A 24,223-nucleotide genomic window follows, 5' to 3' on the forward strand; every position below is an offset into this window, starting at 1 on the left:
CCCAGTCTTAGAAGACGACCCGTCCGGTGATCACCCAGGAAATTGAAGCTGCCATTGGCCACTGAGTCCCCAGGTGTCCTATACCCTCTCTTTATTCTGTCCCTGTCTAAAGATTCGGTAGAAATAACTTAGATGCCTATCTAGTCTTTGACATGAGGTATTTATTTTGTGAAATAATGCCGGCACTTATAAATCCCCACATAGGACGTGAGGAAGTGCATTCGGGCGGCCACGTGTGAGCTCTTTACACGGTAGTGCATTTAGTCCTTTCCCTTTGGTTACTGCACCGAAATGATAAAGACCAGTGAACAAGATGTATGGACTGACCAGAGAAATCGGCCTACGTGGTAAGAAATTAGAATAGTACGCTGACGGGAATAATGAAATAATTTTTGTTCAAATCAAATAGGTTTTATTCTTTATTTTTTTTAATGTTTATTTATTTTTGAGAGAGAGAGAAAAAGCAAGTGGGGGAGGGGAAGAGAGAGGGAGACAGAGAATCCTAAGCAGGCCCCACATTGTCAGTGCGGAGCCTGATGGGGGGCTGGACCTCGCAACCGTGAGGTCATGACCTGAGCTGAGACCATGTGTCTGATGCTAAACCGACGGAGCCACGCAGGCTCCCCTAAGTCAAATGTTTTAATACTGCAATTAAAGTAATCAAGGGTTCAAATATATTTCTCCAATCTACTCATTTCTTTAAGGTCCTGTTCAGGCAAGGTGCTGTTGAAAAAAAACTGCTATTAGCTTTGTCCAGAGATGGAACATCAAAAGTTACCCAAAATTATTTTGGTATGAGTGTAGCTTTAATAACAATTTGTGCGTTTTTTTTTTTCTTGGTTTATATTTGAGAGAGAGAGAGCGTGTGCATGGGTGCACATGCACAAGTGGGGGAGGGGCAGAGAGAGGGGGACAGAGGATCCAAAGCAGGCTCTGCACGGACAGCAGTGAGCCTGATGTGGGGCTCAAACCCATGAACCGCGAGATCACGACCTGAGTCAGAGGCAGACACTTAATAGACTGTGCCACCCGGGTGCCCCCCGAAATTGTGTTTTAAGTGTACTTCTCAAAGCAAATCATACAACTAGAGAGCCCTCAACCTCGTAAACTAAGCATCTGACGCAAATGGACAAAACAAAACAGGCAATAATAAAGGAGCAGGGGAAAAAAGGTGTACGATGACTTACCTAACTACTGTTGTTACCATGTTGTTTGTTTTGCAGGTATTGAGGTAAGAAATAATAGAATCCTTACCGATGTTAGAGGTCATGAGGTCTTCCTACATTGTTGAGAAAATGCGTGTTGAACCACGTGGGTGTTGAGGAATTGCCATATCTAGGTAATTATCGTGGTGTTCCTCACCACAGTCCAGACCATGGACTTTGTGTCAGTGTCCAGTCAAGAAATAATGGTTTTATGCGACAACGGTGTTGACGTTGGAGTACGACCAGTATCAGGTAGGGTTTATAAGTCCTATAATGATAGAAGTCACCAAGGTTATTTGCACATCTCCTGGTAGAAAGTCTCGTTTAACACGTTTCATAATGTGTGCTTTTCCATTTCCTATCAAGAGATTGTGGTGTAACTCAACGGTCTGGAACCTGGAACTTGGCTACTACTCAGGTAAGTGATGATGTGGGTCCTCCACACTGCAGACCATCTGATCTTCACAAATCTGGGTCAGTGATGCCGTCCCTAACACTTGTGCTACCATGTTTTGTTTTGGTTTTTTCCAGGCTGTATCCAAGTACCTACGATGGCGTTCCCCACCGTAGTAGTCACCATGGGATCTTTGCCGGTGTGCAGTGAACAAAGATTATTGTTGCTGACGAAGGTGTAGACAATGGAATACATCAAGTATCCAGGTAGAATTAATGGATCCTGCAGTGAACGAAGTCACCAACTTTATTCACAGATATCTCGGAGGGAAAAGACGTACAGGTAGAAATATCGGTAACAATGCAGTGTTCGGGTTCCATTCAAGGAAACGTGATGAATTTCACCAAGGTTGTTTATAGGGATTTTGCTGGTGTCCAGGTAAGTGGCGATACAGGCCTTAAGCACCCTACAGATCAGAACTTCAGCGATCTAGGTAAGTGAGAATAGTGTCCCTAAAATTTGTGTTCTGTTTTTTGTGGGGTTTTTTTTTTTTTGCATGCATTCAGGTAGGAAATACGATGTCCCAACCAATGCTAGTAAGCATTACTCCTCAATGTTTAAATATAGAATGTGTTTAACCTTAGTTATACAGGAGCATCATGTAAATCCAAGTGACATCTTGTGTTCCCATGTTTCTTGTTTTTTGTTTTTTTTTTCCTGCAGGTATCCCATTAAAGTCTTGCCTAGTGTGTAGGAACGGGATGATACAATATTTACTCATTTGAAGACATTATTGTCAGAATCTCATTAATGCTGTTGTCAAGGCTCTTAAGGTTAAAAGTTGTTACGGACATGTATGCAGTTAAGAATGAATTTGTCCCGGGGCGCCTGGGTGGCGCAGTCGGTTAAGCGTCCGACTTCAGCCAGGTCACGATCTTGCGGTCCTTGAGTTCGAGTCCCGCGTCAGGCTCTGGGCTGATGGCTCGGAGCCTGGAGCCTGTTTCCGATTCTGTGTCTCCCTCTCTCTCTGCCCCTCCCCCGTTCATGCTCTGTCTCTCTCTGTCCCAAAAATAAATAAAAAAACGTTGAAAAAAAAAAAATTAAAAAAAAAAAGAATGAATTTGTCCCTAGCAGTACTAGTAAACATGAAAGTTTACTGATTTCTTATTTAAGGATAACATGTATTTAACTCACCTAATGATTGATAGATAGGCAGTTGTCCAGTTAATTTTCCATAATGTTCGACACTGTGTTATCAACATGGGATTTCTGCAGGTATGCCTCCCTGAAAGGAAGATGTCTTTTACGAGGATTTGACCTAGGAATTCTGCAAAATCCAGATCTCATTGATGAGTCCCTAAATAATGGACCAAGTGTAGAGAGATTGCAGGTATACAGGTAATTATGGTATTCCTTACCACAGTAGGAACCATGGGACTTTTGCAGGTGCACAGTTAGGGAGTGTTGGTCTTACCTAAAAATGTTGACCTTGGGATATGACGAGTATCCAGGTAGAGTTAAAATGTCCCATAAAGATGGAAGTAAACAAGGTTATCTGCAGGTATCCCAATAGAATAAATGGTATCCTTTGAAACATACTTGGTAATATGCATTTCAGGTTCCTCTCGATACATGACGATGACCCGAACAATGCTCATTAATGGGGACATTGCTAATGTCCGAGTAAGTGATGAGGTGGGCCTAAACCGCAGCACAGACAACCTGACCTTCAGAAAGGTAGGTAAGTGATGATGGCTTCAGTAATACTTACCATATTTTGATTGCATGCTACTGAGGTATGAAGATGGAGAGTCGTCACACGCTAGAAACTACGAGTTTTGATTTTTTATGTTTTAGAGAGATTGTGTATTTAACCCTGAGAGTGAGGGGTTGCACACATTCAGATAATAATCCTGTTGTCCCGCAACACAGGTAACCCTGGGAATTCTGCAGGTGTAGAGTCCCCAGATGATGGTCTTGACCTGATAATGGTTATTAACCTTGGAGTACTGCAAGTGTCTATCTGTAGTTACGTATTCCATAATGATAGAAGTGACCAAGGTTATTTACAGGTATCCTGGTAAGAAGTAGTTGTGTCCTTCAACACATTTGTTACGTTTTACTCAGGTTTCAGTCAAGAGGTCACGGTTAAACTCTCAGTGGACGTTAACAGGACTTTGCTCTTTTTTTTTTTTTTTAAATGTTTATTTTATTTCTGAGGGGGAGAGAGACCGAGCAAGACAGAGCACAAGCGGGGGAGGGGCAGAGAGAGAGGGAGATATAGAATCCGAAGCAGGCTCCAGGCTGTCAGCACAGAGCCCGACGCGGGGCTCGAACCCACACACTGTGAGATCATGGCCTGAGCTGAAGTTGGACGCTTAAACGACTGAGCCACCCAGGCGCCCCAACAGGATTTTGCTCTTAACGAGGTAAGTGATCATGTGGGCCTGAGCACAATATAGACTGACCTTCAAACAGGTAAGTGAGGATGATGTTCATAACCTTGTGTTACCATGTTTTCTGTGCTAATAAACAAGTATGGTATTATAGGGCATTAACTCATGAGACGTTTATTTCAGACATTTAGACAATTAGTGATGTTGTCGAAACCCTTGTATTAACCTCTCTTTCAGCATGTACGCTGTTAAGAAGTTTGTTCATAACAAACTAGGAGTGGGGCGCCTGGATGGCTCAGTCAGTTAGGCAGCCGACTCTTAATTTCGGCTCAGGTCATGATCTCAGGTCATGTGATCTCATGGTTCATGGGCTCAAGCCCCGAGTCGGGCTCTGCCCTGAGAGTGTGGAGCCTGCTTGGGATTTTCTCTCTTCCTCTCTCTGCCCCTCTCCTGATCACACACTCTGTCTCAAAAATAAAGAAATAAACATTTAAAACCAATAACAAAAGCACTAGAGATTTTTCTCTAGTCTCTTTGGAACTAATGTGTATTTAACATTTGTAAAGAGACAAGCAGGTATCTGGGTAATTTATCATAGTCTCCATCAGACCTTAATGACCATGGGACTTTTGCAGGCATCGTTTCAAAAGTGGAAGATGTCTTTTTCTAAAGTTTAACCTCGGACTTCTGCATATATCCAGGTAACTTCGATGGGTCCTGAAGGGAAACAAATGACCAGGGGAATTTGAAGGTGTAGAGGTAGAATGATTCATGGACCAAACACGTTTTTCACAATGGGTTTTTCAGAGTCCTGTCAAGACCTCACCCTGAGCTTACCAATGATGATTTAACATGGGACATTGCTGTTACGAAGGTAAGTGAGATGTGGGCCTAAACCACAGCACAGATCATCTGATCTTTGTATACATAGGTAAGTGCTAACACTTCTTGTTAACTTAATTCTAACAAGTATTCAATTAATAAAAGGTAGATTCCAAACCAATTCTGGTAACCATTGTTTTTCACATTTTATATTGAGGAGACAAATTATGTTTAACTCTGTGAGTGTTGAGGAATTACATGTATCCAGGTAATGGACATGATGTTCTGTCCCCAGTTAGTAACAATGGGATTTTTATAAGGGTCCTGTTAGGAAATGATGGTGTTACCCGACAGTGGTGTTGATCTTGAATTAATTTAAGTATTCAGGTAGACTTGATGTGCTCTGTAATGGTAGAGTGTCCATGGTTATTTCCGATGCTCTGGTTAAAAAAAAAAAAAAATCCCTTTGTAAAAAAAAAAATTTTTTTTTTAATGTTCATTTATTTTTGAGAGAGAGAGACTGAGCATGAGCATGGGAGGGGCCGAGAGAGAGGGAGACACAGAATCTGAAGCAGGCTCCAGGCTCCAAGCTGCAAGCACAGAGCCCAACATGGGGCTGGAACTCAAAAGCCGTGAAGTTGGACGCTCCAACGACTGAGCCACCCAGGTGCCCCTTGTATCCCTTAATACATACTTCACAAAATGTTTTTCAAGTTATTGTCAAGATACCACGATGAATCAGAAGTCATTAATGGGGACATCTCTGGTATGCAGGTAAATGAGGACATGCACATCACAGACCATCTGATCTTTCTATATCTGGGTGAATGATGTTGGATTGTCTAAACCTGTTTTGCCATGTGAGTTCCCAGCAGTCAGGTAAGCAAGCAATCATAATATTTTGCCAGTTGTAACGACCACGTTATCCTGCCGTCCAGTTGTACAGAAAATATACGTTTACTTATGTGAGGAGGGAGTTATGTGCATTTATCCAGGTAATTACCCCGGAATTCTGCCTCACCATCGTAACCATGGTATTTTAGAGATGTGTAGTCAGGAGTTGATGTGTCTAAATGTGGCTAGCCCTTGAATATTGCAAACATCCAATTAGGTTGATTGTCGTAGACTCTGGGTCTGGAGTTTTCTCTTGTCCAGCCAGAGAGCGGGATGCAGGATTGAAAATGCGAGAGAGGCTAATGGCCGCGGTGTTTAGAGTAGAGGAACAAGGCCTCCTGTCTTTTTCCAGTAAATTCCACTGTAGCCTCAAGAGCTTTGACGCGGACCAAAACCTGTCTATCAATAGAAGTTTGGCTTGTAAATTCTTTGGCAGTGTTGACCATAAATTTATTAAGGACTTGGGCTGTCTGGATAGTATGATGCAGGCTGATTCCAGCCACAGTGGCAGAGGCGATAACGCCTCCTGCTGCTACGATGCCCATGATTAACAGGCCAACAAATCTTTTCTGCCTTACAGCAGAGTGCCAGTGTCGAACAAGCTTGGAAAGTGCACCTAGTCCTGATGGGTGCCTATAGGGCTCAGAGTTATTAACAGAAACCCAGGCTGAGACACGCTAAGTACAAATAAAGAGGAGCTATTTAATTGGGTGATGTTATTATTTACACAGGACATAAACCAGCCCTGGGAGGTAGAGATATTTTAATTATTTTCTAGTTGTTTGATGTGTAAAGTGGAGGTAGCAAAGAGAACATGGGGAGAAGGGACACAAATAGTGGTCCCTGCAAATTGATCATTGTTCAAGGAGGCCCAAGTTATGTTAATATGTCGATTTAAATAAATTTTACCGTGGCTAACAGTACAAATGAAGAAGAGAAGGACTAGCTTCCAAAGATTAACAGGCCAAGGTCCTTTTAATTTTCCTTTATGTGCAGAAATTAGAGGGCCAGACAAACCTCCATCTTTCCAAAAAATATTCTCCCTACTAGACTGGTCAAAGGATATGGTCTTACTTGAATATTTTGTTTCCAGATGTTCTCCAGGACCTCTGTCAATAATAGTTTCATTTCCCCAGCGAAGATTATCTTAGTCTCTCCTAACAGGTTGTCCGAGGAATATTATTCCAGGGGTGTTCTGAATACTTGAGACTAGAGCAAGCTATAACATTAGGAGTGTGAGACAGGTTTGTGTTTTCAGGTATATCAAAGCTTAGGGCTGAGAAAAAGGTAAAATTGTCCGGCCTTGTAGAGGTTTGGGGCTGTACATGTAAAAGCCAGTTGATTCTTAGTTTGAGATAAGCAGATAAGTTGTTAAGTTTAGTAACACACATAGGAGGTGCTGGAGGAAGCCACCATTGAGGTCTTGGCATAGAAAGCCAATGGTCTTGTTCCATTTGGAAGGGCGGGTTAAGATTGGCTCCTTCCACGAACTCCGTGTCATTATAGCTAATATGAATATCCCAGTCTAGGAGTGTTAGGCTGTGGACAAATGGGAGTAGGGGTCTATGCCATATCATTGTGTTGTAAGAGGATGCCGGCCTGGTTAGGCATTTAAGGCTTCCCCATGTTCCATAAGGGGCAAGGACTTGCATTTGTGGAGTGGCTTCAGGATGAGGAGTCCATGAAGAGGTTTCTTTTATCTTGAAAAGGGGGGCAGTGGCTGGTCACTCAGAGTCATTCTCTGGAAGTCTTGGTTCATTGGAAGATATCCTTGGGGTCTCCACCATGCCATGGTAAGGCTTCACCAACTGAGAGGGAATCCACAGAGGTCTGGAATCTGCAAGAACACAAGCATATCCTCGACCCCAGGTGAGAAGTTTAGTGGGCCCAGTCCCTGTGGGCCCCCGTTTGGGAGTTTCATCTAGCACCATAGGATGAGAGGGTTTATCTGATTTTGAAGAATGTCACTCAGCTGCAGTTAGTCCTTGAGGATTAAGATTTTAAAAGTAAGGGGCACTTGGTGGCTCAGTCAGTTAAGTGTCCGACTTCAGCTCAGGTCATGATCTCACAGTTCACGAGTTGAAGCCCCGCATCAGGCTCTGTGCTGATGGCTCAGAGCCTGGAGCCTGCTTCAGATTCTGTGTCTCCCTCTCTCTCTGCGCCTCCCCTGCTCTGTCTCTCTCGCTCTCTCAAAAATAAATAAAGATTAAAAAGAAAATAGAAAAAAAATGATTTTGAAAGTTAAGAGTAATCCTAGCACGATCAAGAAGGAGCTGAGTTGTAATGCAGCCAGGTGTATCTCCCCCTTTTTGTTTTTTTAACATGTTTTTGAGCATATTATGTGCTCATTTTACAATTGCTTGGCCTTGTGGATTGTAAAGAATGGGTAATTCCAACCAAGGCTTAAGTAAAACACACTTAAAAGGGCATGTTGTCCTGTTGTTTCACCCTTTTTGTTAAAATTTTATTTATTTACAAATATATTTATTTACGTTATTACCTTTAACAAAAATATATTTTTATTCTTTATATCTTTCTTATGTATTTCCCTTACCCTTAATTACATTTAGCAGAAGTTTTTTAAAATGTTTATTTATTGATTGATTTTTGAGAGAGACAGAGACAGAATGCGAGTGGGTTAGGGGCAGAGAGAGGGGAGACACAGAATCCGAAGCAGGCTCCAGGCTCCAAGCTGTCAGCACAGAGCCCGACACGGGGCTCCAACTCACAAGCTGTGAGATCCTGACCTGAGCCGAAGTCGGACGCTCAACCGACAGAGCCACCCAGGTGCCCCACATTTAGCAGAATTTTAACTCTTAGAAACCTTAGTCTCCAGTGAAAACTAAGTAGTAACCAATTGTGAACTGTCACATGAGAAATTTTTTAGGTGGCAGACTTATGACTCCATTAAGCATAAAGCACGCCTTTTTTAATGGATTTAAATATTCTTAGTTTTTTGGCCGTAAGAAGTCAGAAGCATCAACCTATGTTTAGTAAGCAATGCTTCAGCATTCCATTTGATTTGGAAGTGGCCTAAATGTCTGATGAACTTAATTCAATTTAGCGTTTAAGCAAAATGTGCGTTCCAGGTTCCCAAAGACCCTGAAAGCTATTTTAACAATTACCCGTGAAAACTCTGGGATAAAGTTGACCATTACTTGAAGTCATCCTTTTTACTAACAAATTGCAACAGAGATCACATGAGCTTATTTGACCTTTAGTAAACCTTAGTGAAATAAAGTTCTGTAATGTAAAAGACACGCCTATCTTCATGACATTTCATCTGCGTCCCCTTAAAAGTTTACCGTGGTCAATTTTTTTTTTCCCCGTGGAACCAGTGAGGAAATCTGAAGTCTCAGGGGGTATTTGTTGCTTTTCGACAGCATGGGGAGGAGGAGCATGTTGTCTGAGGAACTGAAGAACCAGATATGCGGACCACAGCCCAGGGGGTGCAGAAACAGGAGGAGGGGGGAAGGGAAGGCAGAAAAGGTCGGGGGTTGGGGGGGGTGCCCAAGAGGCAGACAGAGGCACAGGGGGTGGAGAAAAGAGTTCACGTGGTTCTAAAGCCTGTCAGCTCAGCTAGATGAGCAGATCCCACTTTTTGTTTTGTTTTGTATGGTTTGGTTTTCCACTAGTGAATTAGGCAATCCACGTTGGGCCGGAGAAGACAGGGAAGTTCCCCGAAACAGAAGGAGTTCCAGCAGCTGCTTGGGAATATTCCTTAAAATCTCCATCCCCAGGTAGACTAGCCAGAGACAGTCGCGTCTGAGCCTCGTAATTATTAATCCAGGAAACGAATGAGGGAGAAGCCCCACGTATGGTTCGAGTAATCGGAGTGTATCAGGCCAGTGAAAGAGGGAGTTAGAGTCCCCTGTATCAGATCAGGGACGGCCTGTGTAAAATACCCCGCACTATTTCAGCGCACTGTTTCACTGACAATGATTGGAAGCTGGGCTTGCTGCCCTGGTTGGGAATGTTGCCCTGCTCTGGACAGTTGTTCAGAAGACACCGGAATAGCAGCGTCAAAGTTTTGCACCGCATGAGTCGCACAAGCCTTCTAGAACTCTTGGGCACAGACAGCATACTGGGCTGGGGTCAGAATGATGCTCACAAGAGACCCCCCAGTCCCTGGCACACGTGGAATAAGGAGCACAAATATTATTTAAAGGGCCCATTGTAAAAGGGCTGTGATGGACATACAGCTGAACTGATTTTTTGCAATCCTTTTACTACTGGAAAGAGCAGGCCTTCGTGGATGTATTGCCCACTTTGCCTGACGAGGGGGAACCGCTGGAATTTACTGGCCTTGTGGGCTTCCTTCGTGTACTTTGGCATCGGGGTGAGGACTTTATCAGAATGGGTCGGTGGAGGTTTTAGCGGCTCGATATCATCCCATACTTTTGAGGGAGGGGGAGTAACTTTTGGCTATAAAGGCACTGAAGGCACAGGCTGACTATAAAACTCAGATTTCCCCTCTATTTTGGGTAATTTTACATCCTTCTGTACATCGTCTGAACTCAAGGGGAGAAGGGCAGTATGGACAATGGACCGAGAGAGGGTTACCTCGGGGGGAATGTTAGCCTCCTCAGAATGCCCAGCTTTAAATGTTTGCCCTACTTGTTCCCAAACATCAAGATCACCAGTTCTTTGTTTTGGGAACCAAGGGCAGTGTTGTTGGATAATCATTAATAATTTAAGGAGTGCTTTCTGACTGAGGATGGTGTCGGCCACCTTTTCCAATGACTGTAAAATGTATTGTTCCAGTTTGGGGGATAGGGAGTCTCCCATAATAAATCTCTCAAAAGTTCCATGGCAGGAAATCCTAACACAGTTTCACGTTACCTCTTAACTCGTCAGGAAGAGACTGTAACCTGGTACATTTTTCTTGGAGCTCTTTAGTCATTCCGCAGTGTCCTGCAGTCCTTGTGTCGCATCGGCAACACAAGTTGGCCTGTAGTCCTCTTGCCTCCGATCACGTCGGGGTCACCATGTATCGTAGACTCTGGGTCGGGAGTCCTCTCTTGTCCAGCAAGAGAGTGGGACGCAGGATTGAAAATGCGAGAGAGGATGATGTCTGGGAGGAGATGAGAGCCCCGAGTAAGGGTTCTTGCTCTGTTTTTATTAAGATCAGAAGGCTTACAAGTGAGATGGGTGTGCACAGACAGACAACAAAAGCTGGAACATGGAACTCATGGGCTTGGGGAAAAGGGGGTTTTGGAGATAGGTGGTGTTAGGGGTCTGGGTCAATACAAAACAAGATTCTGGTGCTGTGTGGAAGGTTGTTTAGAACAAACATGAGGCCCCACCTCTGTTTACCTAAACTGGCCTAGGGCACAAGAAAGGCAGAATGTGCTACCTCAGGGTCAACAAGGCATCTGTCTTTTGCTAATTAGCTTTGCTCTGGGCAACTTCGCCCCACAGCGGTCCATAGCCCTCTTTACCTGTGTACCTAATTTGGTCCTTCCTTTCTGTGAAAGCAGCTTTCTGCTATTGTACTAAATTGGGGCCCTGAGTTGATCGATCCTGCCATGATGGAAGTGAAGGAGGTTATTTGCAGGTGTCCATATGGAAGACGTGTGTCCGCAAATGAACATTTGTCATGATGTTTTTTTCAGGTTCGACTCAAGAGATCATAGTGAACCTCATCGTGTTCGTTACCAGAGACTTGGCATGGATCACAGTACATCATGGTATGAGCCTTAAGCACCTTAAAGATCAGGTGATCTTAGATACTGGGGTACATGAGGATGATGTCCCTAACATTTGTGTTACTATTTAATATAGGTATTCAGGTAAGAAACGATCTTGTTGCTACTGATGCCAGTAAACATTAGCCTTTAGTAGTTGATAGTTTAGATGTAATGTATGTTTATACGTAGAAGGGACTGAGGGATAAACAGGTGTCCACATTATCCTACTATTCAGTGCCAAAGGCTACAGACCAGGAGATTTCTCCAGAAGAAATGACGGTGTCTCTAAAGTGTCAACTTTGAATCCTGCCAAGATTGAGGTAGTGTTGAAGCTTCCCCGTTAATGGTGTTCCTTTTTTTTTTAAAATTCTGTGAGCATCAGGTTAAGATCTTTGCTAGTATGCAGGTATGAGATGATGAGATATTAACTGATTAAAGACTGAGGTTTTACGGTTTTATTTTTAGGTAAGATTAAGAGCAGGAGTCATGGTAGCACAAGTTGTTTTCTTTCTTTTCTTTTTTTCTTCCTTTTCTTTCTTTGCTTTCTTTCTTTCTTGGAAAAAGGTGGTGTTCTTAAACACAATCGTTCCATATGTTTTCTCAGGTTCCAGGCAAGAAATCACAGCACATGTAGCAATGGTCATTACTGGGACATGGTTAGTAGGCAGGGAAGCAATAACGTAGGTCTTACTGCAGTGTAGACTGTCTGATATTCAGTGTCTATGTAAGGATGTGTCCCCAACACATGTGTTCTGTTTTTTGCACGTATCCTGTTAAGGTCTTTGCTAGTAGAGGTATGATGTGATCCGACGTAAACTCACTAGAGACGTTTTGTTATTTCTAGACATCTAGGTAATTAATGTTCCCAAGACTCTTCTAAAAATGTGGGTTTGGGGCACGTATACGATTAAGAAATTGATGTAAACTGAACAATTCTGGTAAGCATGAGTATTAACTATCTTCTTACTTAGAGATAATGGTTTTTTTTTTTCATATACCCTTGTGGTAACAGATAAGCAAGTCACCATGAAAATTTTACGGATGTCCCTTTAAGAAAGGAAGGATCCCTTACTAGGGAGTAACCTCAGATTTAGGCAGTTATTCAGGTGAATCTGATGAGTTACAAAATGATAGAACTGACCAAGGGAATTTTCTGGGTGTCCAGGTAATGTGTACTGACCACTTTCCACAGGATATTTTTCAGGTCCCTGTTAAGACCATGACTGTGACCCTGTCAGCGGTATTTAACGCAGCATTAAGGTGGTAAGAGATTTGGGCCTAAACCACACAGGCCATCTAATCTTGCCACATCTAGGTGAGTGATGATGATGTCCTTAACACGTCTTGTTACCATGACTTTGTTGCTGGTATTCAGGTAAGATGACAGCATCTTGGGGCTTCTGGGTGGCTCAGTCAGGTAAGTATCCCTTCTTGATCTCACCTTAGGTCATGATCTCATGATTTATGAGATTGAGCCCCATATCAGTCTCTGTGTTAACTATGCATGGCCTGCTTGGGATTCTCCCTTTCTCTTTGCATCTCTCTCTCTCAAAGAAACTTAAAAACAACCAACAAAAGACAGTCATTACCAATGCTAATCACCATCAGTTTCTATTTTTCACATTTTAGAAAAAATCTATGCTTAATCCCGCAGGTATTGAGAAATTGATCCTGTCTAGGCAATTGTGGTGGAGCCTCACCACTGTAGAAACCATAGGATTTTTCCAGGTATCCAGTCAAGTAATGTTAGTCTCTCCTGACCACAGTGTTGACCTTGAATTAGTGCAAGTGCGCCAGTGGAGTTGAGGTGTTGCCTAACAATGGAAGGGAACAAGTTCAGGTGCAGGAGTCTTGAGAGACCACCTTGTATCTGAAACACATTTCAGTTTGTTTCCTCAGGTTGCTGTGAAGAAAACAGAGTGAATGGAAAATGGTTCACACACCCTTGCTGCTAAGCAGGTAAGTGTTAATGATAATGAAGTCCTCTGAACTTCATTATCTACGTAGGTGAGGATGATGTCCCTAACATTGGTGGTAATGTGTTCTTTGTTGAAAATTCTGTGAGTATCAGGTTAAGATCTTTGCTAGTATGCAGGTATGAGATGATGAGATAGTAACTGATTAAAGACCTTTGTTTTATGGTGTTATTTTTAAGTAATTTCTACCCCCAACAGGGGACTCGAACTGACAACTCCAAGATCCACAGTCACGTGCTCCACAGACTGAGCCAGGTATGTGCTCCTAAAGACATTTCTAGATTGAGATACCCACATACTTGTGATTTCAAGTCCCTTACCTTTGCTTTGTTTTTGGCATGTATTCATTTAAGGGTTTAGTTTGTCCCTAACGATACTGGGAACAAAAGGATTTTTTTTGTATTTCTGTTTAAAAATATGTACCTAACGTACAAGTGATAGACGGATTTGCAGATATCCAGGAAATTTATCATTTTGTCCTTCCGTACTTTATTGACCATGGGATTATTGCAATATACCTTGAAGAGAGGAAGGTGTGTCTTCCTAGGGATTGACCTTGAAGTTCCGCAAGGATCCAAGGTCCTGAAATGATACAGTGACCAAGGGAATGGGCAAGTGTAGAGGTACAGTGAGAAACGCCCAAAGTATTTTTTGCAATGTTTGTTTTTTTTTTTCTTTCCAGACTCCTATCAATGAATCACCCTGAGCCCAGCAATGGTGGCTAACATGAGACATTGCTGATGTCACAGTAAGTGATGACGTGGTCCTAAGCCATGGCACCGACCATCTGGTCTTCAGAAAGCTAGGTGAGAGCTGACGGTGTCCCTAACACTAGTTGTTACCATGAATTCTCTGCAGGTATTCAGGTAGGAAATGACAGATTCCTTACTAATCCTTGAAACCATGAGTTTTTCGTGTTTAGAGAAAATTCTTTAATGAGGGATTGCACATATCAGATGTTTGTCATTATGTCTCAACCACACTAGTGATGGTGGAAATTTTGCAGGTGCTCCGTAAAAGTTGTATTACCTGACAATGGTCTTGACCTTGGAGTCCTGCAGCTATTCGAGCAGAGGTAATGCTTCCATAAGGATGGAAATAACCCAGTTTATTTATAGGTGCCCTGGTAGAATAAGCCGTGTCTTTTTACACATGTATCATAGTGTGTTTTTTCCCAGGTTTCCTGTCAGGAGATTATGATGAACCTCACATTGGTGATTCTCTGGGACATTTCTGTTCCCCAGATAAGTGGTGATGTTCACCTTCACTGTTTGAAACTACCTGATCTTCTCACATCTAGATCAGTGTTATTGTTGGACTGAACTTATTTCCCATGTGTGTTTTTTTTCCCCTAGGTCCTCAGGTAAGAAATGACAGCATTTTACCAATTATAGCAATCATGCTGTTCTACTGTTGTCTATTTCTGGGGAAATGTATATTTACGTATGTGTTGGGTGAATTCTGACGTGAATAGCCATAATGGTGGAGTTGGGTGGTACAGGAATACCCTTGGTGTTACTGAAGATGAGCAGGGAAGAGGTGAAGGTGTGGCTATCTTTGGCATAGACCTTGAAGGACTGCAACAGTCCGGGAAGAGCTGAAGGGTCCTGCAGTGATGGCAATGAACAAGATCATATGCAGTGTCCTAGTAGGAGAGGAGCGTCCGTAGACGCGTTGTTCACAAAGTGGTTTTTAAATTACCCTCAAGAGGTCATGGTAAATTTCAAAATGGTCGTTGATGGGATTTTATTTCTATTCAGGTACATGATGATATGGGCCTTAAGCACCCTGTACATTGATTTTCAGGTATATAGTAAGGGTAGATGGTGTTCCTAACTGTTCTGTTACCCTGGGTCTATGCAGGTGTTAAGACATGATACTGTCCCAACCAGTGCTGGTAAGTATGAGCCCTTATTTTTTTATGTTTTTCAATTTAGATATAATGTGAGTTTAAACTCAGTAGTGATAAAGGAAAATGAATTTCCAGGGAACTTCTCTGTTGCACATCAAGTACTGACCATGAGATTTATACCAGTACTCTTAGAAGAGATCTTAGTGTGTCTAACAATGGCGTTGACCTTCAGGTTCAGGCAAAATCCATCTTGTGTCATGTTTTCCCTAATGACGGAAGTGACCCAGAATATTCACACATACACTCTTTGTTTTTGCAGGTAAACAAGTTGTATCCTGCCACGGGCTTGTTGAGTATGTTTCTCAAGATTCTAGCAGTCCTGACATCACAGAGACCCAGACCGTGCTTGTCAGTGGGAACTTGCTGGTAACCAGGTATGTGATAAAGTGGGTCTTATCACATTACATGTATCTGATCCTCAGCTCTGGAGGTGAGTGAGGTTAGTGTCTCTAGCACAGTGTACCGTGCTTTTTTGAAAGTTTCCTATTGACTTCTTTGCTAGTTTAGCGATAGGAGATGCTGCGGTATTAACTCATTAGGTACATTGACTTGAGAAAAAGTTTGTTTGACCCTGTGAGCGTTGAGGGATAACACATATACAAATATTTACGACCGTGTCTTCCCCACAGTCCTCCCCATGGGCTTTCTGCTGGTGGCCAGTGAAGTGACGCTGAGTTTGTCTGACATCAGTGTTGATCCTTGATTACTGAAAGTACCAGGTGGGGTTTGTGTGCCTATCATCACGGAGTACCCAGGCTATTTCCAGATACTGGCTAACACAAGTCGTTTCCTTTCACGTAGATTTCATAATGTCTTGATAGAAACCTGAAAAGACATCACTGTACCCCTGACATCGAAGAAAATGGCAGACGTGCCTGGTATGTCCGCAGGTAGGTGAGGATGTGGGCCTCAACCCCGGCACAGGCCGTCTGATGTCCAGATAGCTAGGTAAGTGACGATGGTGTCTCTTAGCGTTGGGACCCTGATTTCTTTGTAGGTATTCTGGTACAATTTGATAGTCCTTACTGATTCTAGAAACCATGAGGGTTTACCGGTTATATTTTAGAAAAGACTTTTGCTTAGCCTTGTGAGTGTTGAGAGATTGCCATATCCATGGAATTAACACATGCCCTCAACCACAGCCATAACCGTGAAAAGGTTGCAGGTGTCCTGTGAAGACATATTGTCCTAACTGGTGATGATTTTGACCTTGGAGGACTGCAAGCATTCAGGTAGAGCTGATATGTCTCATGAGGAGAAAGCGACGAAGGTTATTGCAGGTGTCCTGGTAGAACAAGTTGTGTCCCTTTACACATGTGTTGTATTGTGTTTTTTAGGTGCCCGCCAACAAGTTCAATGCACCTGACAAGGGTCATCAAGGCGGGGACATTTCTGGCCTTCAGGTATATGCTGAGGTGTACCTTCACTGTATCAGACCCTCTGATCTTCATGCATCTATTTGTGCTCAGTTTTGTTAATTGCTTGAACTAGTTTACCATGTGGGTTATTTGAAGCATTCTGGGAGAACTGATAGTATTTTTACCAAGTCTAGCAAACATATTATCCCACCATTTGATGTTTTAGTGGAAATTTACATTTAACCATGTGAATATTTAGTGATTCATGGCTATTCACGTAGTAATCATGGAGTTGCAGGTCACACGCGTTACCATGGTATTTTGGTAGGTGAGCGATGAAGGCATAATGGCATCTGACAGTGGCCTAGACCTTGGCGTACTGCAAGACTCCAGGTAGGTTTGATGGGTCCTACAGTGATGGAAGCATACACAAATACTTCCCATGTCCTGGTAGAGGGGGTCATACATGGACCCGTTTATCATACGTGGTTTTCACTTGATCTTAGCCAAGACACTGAGGAGTGATGTCACAATGAGTTTTTCCCGGTCCTGTCCAGAAATCACAGTGAGCCTCATACTGACCAGACCTAGGACTGTGCCTTTCCAGGTGAGTGATAACTTGGGCCTTCACCCTGGAAACAACCTAGCCATCTGATAAGTGGATAAGTGTGGATGGATTTCCCAAGTTGTTGTTAGTATGCTTTTGTCTTTGTGGTTTTTTTTTGACAGGTATTCGGGTAAGGAATGATACGGTCCCCACAAATGGTAGGATGCATGCTAGTAAGTATTTTAAAGTTTAGATAGAATGTGTGTTTAGGCCTAGTGGTGACAGAGGGATACACGGGTGTGCAAGTCCCTTATCCTACGGGGCCACAGCACAGTCATGAGCCTGAAATTTTATAGGTACTCAGGTGATAATGGTTTCTCTAACAATGGAGTTGACCTTGAAGCTCTAGTTCCGCCAAGGTCTAAAGTGTTGATGATACCTCTAATGATGGAAATATCTTACATGTCAGTTGTGTTTTTTCAGGTTATGGTAGTCAGTCATGTTACAGTGACCCTGGTTATGCTCTTTCATGGGACCCTGCTAGTCACCTGGTAAGTGGTATTGTGGATGTGACACTATAGTTGAGATCAGCTGTTCTTAAGAATTCTAGGTAGGTGAGGATGGCGTCCCAAACACTAACCACAGCGTTAACATGTTTTTTTTCTGCAGAAATCATGTTAAAGTCTTTGCTGTTGCATGGGGATCAGATGATGTCCCATTATCACATTAACTCATTAGAACTCCGAATTTTCAGACATGTATCTAATTAATGATTTGAATACTCTTACATTACCCATGGTTCTGGCTTGTGTGCAGTGAAATTAATTTCTCTCTAACAATACTTGGAATACAGACTATTTTGATATATCCTTCTTGAGGGATTGTGTTTTTCAACTCTATTTGAAAAAAGAATAGGCAGGTATCCAGGTGATCTGTGTTACTGTCCATCTTCACAGTACTGAACATGGGTATAGGTTTCTCTGTGAGAAAAGAAGGTATTTCTTACCAGAATTAGTCTTGTACTTCCGCAAGTATCCAGCTAGTGGTGATGAATCTCAAAATGGTGCCCTTGACCAATGGAATCTGCAGGAGATCAGGTAGAATAGGCATATACTGAACATATTCCTGATTGATAGGCTCCCCCATATTGAATGAGGCATACAGAAGTATCTAGGTAAGTGACGGTGTGGTCCTAACGACAGCACAGACCATCCGATCCTAATATGTAGGTAAGTGATTGTACCCTTAACACTTTTGTTACTATGATTTGGTTGCTGGTATTCAGGTAAGAAATGATGGAGTCTCTACCAAGTCCAGTGACCATGACTCTACACTTGCTACATTTTGTACACAACTTATACTTAATCCGTGAGTGTTGACATTCAAATGTATCTATTGTTGTGAAGGAGTTTCCATGCGAGTAGTAAACACCGTATTGTTGCAGGAGTCCAGTTACAACATGATGGTCTCTCTGACCAAAGTGTTGACCCGAATTAATGGAAGCATCAAAGTAGAGTTGATGTGTTCCATAATAATGGAAGTAAAAAGGATTATTAGCAGGTGTTGTGGTGGAACAAGTTGTGTGCTTAAACATTTTTCCTATGTGTTTCTTCAGATTCTTGTCAAGAAAACCCAGTGAACCTCACGGTATTCACTGATGGAAGCTTGCTCTTAACCTGGTAAGTGATAAAGCAGGTTCTACCACCATCCAGACCACGATTTCTTCCATTGGAAGGTGGGTGAGGGTGATGTCCCTTATATTTGTGTTACCATGTTTGTTTGCAGGTATCCCGTTAAGGCTTTTGCTCTGTTATACAGGTATGAGATGATGTGACATTGACTGAGACATTATTTTCAGAACTGGGTGTGAACAATAATATTGTGCAGGCTCTTACAGTAGCCTAGTGTTAGGCATGTAGGCAGTTAGGAAATTCACTTGTCCCTAACAATCATAGTATGCCTGAGAATTTCTTCTTGTTGAGAGAGAATGTGTTTTGGACTGATAGTGGGACTTTCAGACATGCAGGGAATTCACCGTATTGTTCATCGTTGTGTTACGAACAATGGGAATTTTGCAGGTATTCCTTCAAGAGAGGAAGATGGCTCCTACTGGAGGCTGACCTCAGAGTTTTGCAAGTATTCAGGTGTCGATGGTCTTGACATGACACAAATGACCAAGGGAATTTCGAGGTGTAGAGATAGAATGATTCATGGACCAAACACTTTTTTCACAATGTGTTTTTCAGATGAAGTCAAGCCCTCACCCTGAGCTTACTAAGGATAACTTAACATGGGACATTGTTGTTATCAAGGTATGTGACGATGTGGGCCTAAACCATAGCACAGATCATCTGAACTTCATATACAGAGGTAAGAGGTGATGGGTATCCCTTACATTTCTTGTCAGCATCCTTCCTACAAGTATTCACTTAATAAAGGATAGATTCCAGCAGGCCCCTGGGTGGCTCCGTTGGTGAAGTGTCGACATTGACACAGGTCATGATCTGATGGTTCATGGGTTCAAGCCCCAGTCAGGCTCTGTGCTGACAGGTCAGGGCCTAGAGCCTCCTTCAGATTTTGTGTCTCCCTCTCTCTACCCTTTCCCCTCTCATGCTCTGTCTCTTTCTGTCTCTCTTTCAAAAAAGAAAAAGAAAAAGAAAAAGGATAGATTCCAAACCAATTCTGGGAACCGTTGTTTTTCACACTGTATATCGAAGAGAAAACTTATGTTTACCCCTGTGAGTGTTGAGGGATCATGGGTATCCAAACAAGTGTCAGGTTGTTCTGGGTCGTGTTATTGTGATATCATCTGACAATGGTGTTGACCTAAATCATAGAGTGTCCATGGTTATTTCCAGATGTTCTAGTTAAAAAAAAAAGTTGTATCCCTTAGTAACATACTTCACAAAATGTTTTTCAGGTTCTTGTCAAGACGCCATGCTGAGCCAGAAGTCATTAACGAGGGGACATCTCTGGTATGCAGGTGAGTGTGGACAGGCACATCACAGACCATCTGATCTTTCTGTATCTGGGTGAATGATGCTGGAATGTCTAAAACCGTTTTACCATGTGAGTTCCTGGCAGGTGATCAGGTAAACAAGCAATCAAAATATGTTGCCAGTTGTAACAACCATGTTACCTGCTGTCCTCTTGCACAGAAAATGTACGTGTAACTGTGTGAGTGTGGAGTTATGTGCGTTTATCCAGGTAATTACCCTGGAATTCTGTTTCACCATTGTAAACATGGTATTTTAGAGATGTGTAGTCAGGAGATGATGAGGCTAAATGTGGCTAGCCCTTGAATATTGCAAAATCCATTTAGGTTGATGGAGCCATGATGGAAGTGAAGGAGGTTATTTTCAGGTGTCCATATGCAAGATGTGTGTCCACAGATAAACATTTGTCCCATTGTGTTTTTCAGGTTCCGCTCATGAGATCATAGTGAACCTCTTCATGTTCATTACCACAGACTTTGCATGGATCACAGGAAGTCATGGTATGAGCCATAGACACCTTAAAGATCAGATGATCTTCAGATATTGAGGCAAATGAGGATGCTGTTCCTAACCTTTGTCTTAGTATTTTTGATAGGTATTCAGGTAAGAAACTGTCTTGTTCCTACTGATGCTAGTAAGCAGTCGCCTTTGGTAGTTGAGAGTTTAGATGTAATGTATGTTTATACGTAGAAGGGACTGAGGGATAAACAGGTGTCCACGTTATCCCACTATTCGATACCAAGCGCTACGGACCAAGAGATTTCTCCAGAAGAAACGATGGTGTCTCTAACAGTGTCAACTTTGAACTCTGCCAAGATCGAGGTAGTGTTGAAGCTTCCCCATCAATGGAGGTGACCAAGATTAATAGCAGGAGTCATGGCAGCACATGTTGTTTTCTTTCTTTCTGTTTTTTGTTTATTTGTTTTTTTGTTTTTGTTGGTTTGTTGTTGTTGTTGAACAGGTTGTGTTCTGAAACACAATCGTTGTGTCTGTTTTCTCAGGTTCCAGGCAAGAGATCACAGCGAATGGAGCAATGGTCATTTGGGGGACGTTGTTAGAAAGCAGGTAAGTGATAAAGGAGGTGTTACTACGATGTGGACTCTGTTCTTCAGTATCTGGGTAAGGATGTATCCCCCACACATGTGTCTGTTTTATTTGCAGGTGTTCTGTTAAGTTCTTTGCTACTAGAGGCATGATGTGATGGGACATACGCTCACAAGAGACTTGTTGTTACTTTCAGCCCTCTAGGTAATCAATAAGATTTCCAAAACTCTTCGAAAAACCTGGTTTGGGGGCACGTATACCGCTAAGAAATTGATGTGTCTTGAGCAATTCTTGTTAGCCTGAGGATTAACTGTCTTCTGATTCGGAGAGAATGTATTTTGTATACTTGTAACAGATAGAGAAGTAACCATGGAATGTTTGCAGGTGTCCCTTTAAGGGAAGGTATCTCTTACCAGGGTTACACATTAGATTTCTGCAGTTATTCAGGTGAACCTGATGAGTTACGAAATGATGGGACCGTCCAAGGGAATTTTGTGGGCGTCCAGGCGGAATGGGATGTGTACCGAACACTTTGCACAGCGTGTTTTTCAGGTTCCTGTTAAGACCAGGCCTGTCAGTGGCAGTTAAAGAGGCACATCGCAGGTAACGAGGTAAGTGATTTGGACCCAAACCACAAGCACAGACCATGTGATCGTCGCACCTCTAGGTGAGTGATGCTTATGTCCTTAATACGTCTTTTCACCGTGACTTATTGCAGGTGTCCAGGTAAGAAATGGCAGAGTCCGGGGGCGCCTGGGTGGCTCAGTCATTTAGGCATCCCTTCTTGATCTCAGTTCAGGTCCTGATCTCACAATGCATGAGATCAACCCCGCATCGGGCTCGGGGCTGACAACACAGAGCCTGCTTGGGATTCTCACTTTCCTTTTCTCCCTTTCTCCCTTTCTCCCTTTCTCCCTTTCTCCCTTTCTCTCTCTCTCTCTCTCCCTCACTCAAAATACATACACTTAGAAAAATAAGAAACGACAGAGTCCCTAGCATTTCTAATAGCCATGGGTATCTATTTTTCACATTTCAGAAAAAATTTATGGTCAATCCTGTAGGTATTGAGAAACTGATCCTGCCTAGGCAATTGTGGTGGAGCCTCACCACTGTAGAAACCATAGGATTTTTCCAGGTATCCAGTCAAGTAATGTTAGTCTCTCCTGACCACAGTGTTGACCTTGAATTAGTGCAAGTGCGCCAGTGGAGTTGAGGTGTTGCCTAACAATGGAAGGGAACAAGTTCAGGTGCAGGAGTCTTGAGAGACCACACTGTATCTGAAACACATTTCAGTTTGTTTGCTCAGGCTGCTGTGAAAAAAAACAGAGTGAATGGAAAATGGTTCACACACCCTTGCTGCTAAGCAGGTAAGTGTTAAAGTGAGTCCTTCTACAATGAAGTCCTCTGAACTTCATTATCTAGGTAAGTGAGGGTGATGTCCCTAACATGGGCGGTAATGTGTTTTGTTTTTTTTAATTTTTGTGGGTATCAGGTTAAGATCTCTGCTAGTATGGAGGTATGAGATGATGTGATATTAACTGGTTAAAGACCTGTGTTTTACGGTTTTATTTTTAAGTAATCTGTACGCCCAGCCTGGGGCTCGAAGTCACAACTCCAAGAGGAAGGGTCGCATGATCCACCGACTGAGCTGGGCAGGTACCCCTAAGGTCATTTCTGTATTCAGAGATCTACATAAATTGATGATTTCAAGTCTCTTATGTTTACTTTGTTTTGGGCACGTATTCAGGTAAGAGTTTAATTTGTCCCGGACGCTAAGGGTAGCATACGATTTTTTTGTATTCCTGTTTAGAAGTAGGTAACTACCATACTCGGGGTAGATTTGCAGGTATCCAGGTGATTTATCATATTGTCCTTCAGTACTTGATTGACTATGGAATTATTGCAATATACCTTGAAGTGAGGAAGTGGTGTCTTCCTGGGGATTCATCTGGGGAGTTCTGCAAGTATCTATGCAGTTGGACGGGTCGTGAGATGATAGACTGACCGAGGGAATTTGTAGGTGTAGAGGTAGAATGAGACCCACGCAAAAATATTTTCTACAGTGTTTTTGCTCAGACTCGTATGGATACATTACAATTAGCCTATCAGTGGTAGCTAACATGAGACATTGCTGATGTCACAATACTGATGATGTGGGCCCAAGCCACAGCACAGACAGACCACCTGATCTGCAGATAGCTAGGTAAGTGCTGGTGGGGTCCCTAATGCTTGCTGTTACCTTGATTTTCTGTAGGTATCCGGTAGGAAGTGACAGATTCCTTACTAATGCTTGAAACCATGAGTTTTCAGTGTTTAAAGAAAATTCTTCTTCAATTCTAATGAGGGATTGCACACTTCAGGTGTTTGTCGTTATGTCTCAACCACAGGAGTGATGGTGGAAATTTTGCAGGTGCTCCGTAAAAGTTGTATTACCTGACAGAGGTCTTGACCTTGGAGTCCTACAGCTATTCGAGCAGAGGTAATGCTTCCATAAGGATGGAAATGACCCAATTTATTCATAGGTGCCCTGGTAGAACAAGCCGTGTCCTTTTACACATGTACGGTAGTGTGTTTTCCAGGTTTCCTGTCAAGAGATTATGGTGAACTTCAGACTGGTGACTCTCTGGGGACATGATGTTCTCCTTCACCATTTCAAACCATCTGATCTTCTCATATCTAGGTACGTGTTATTGATGGACTAAACTCGCTTACCATGTCTTCTGGTTTTTTCCAGATAATCAGGTAAGAAATGACAGTGTTTTACCAATTACAGCAATCATGCTATTCTAGTGTTCTCTACTTCAGAGAAAATTTATGTTCACTTATTTGAGAGTGAGTTGAATTTGGATGTGAATAGCCATAATCACGGAATTGTGTGCTACGGGAATACCCTTGGTGTTACTGAAGGTGAGCAGGGAACGGGTGAAGGTGTGTCTATGGTTGGCATAGACCTTGAAGGACTGTACCAATCCAGGAAGAGTTGATGGGT

The sequence above is a fragment of the Lynx canadensis genome, chromosome X (genome assembly GCF_007474595.2).
Source record: "Lynx canadensis isolate LIC74 chromosome X, mLynCan4.pri.v2, whole genome shotgun sequence".
NCBI lineage: Eukaryota > Metazoa > Chordata > Mammalia > Carnivora > Felidae > Lynx > Lynx canadensis.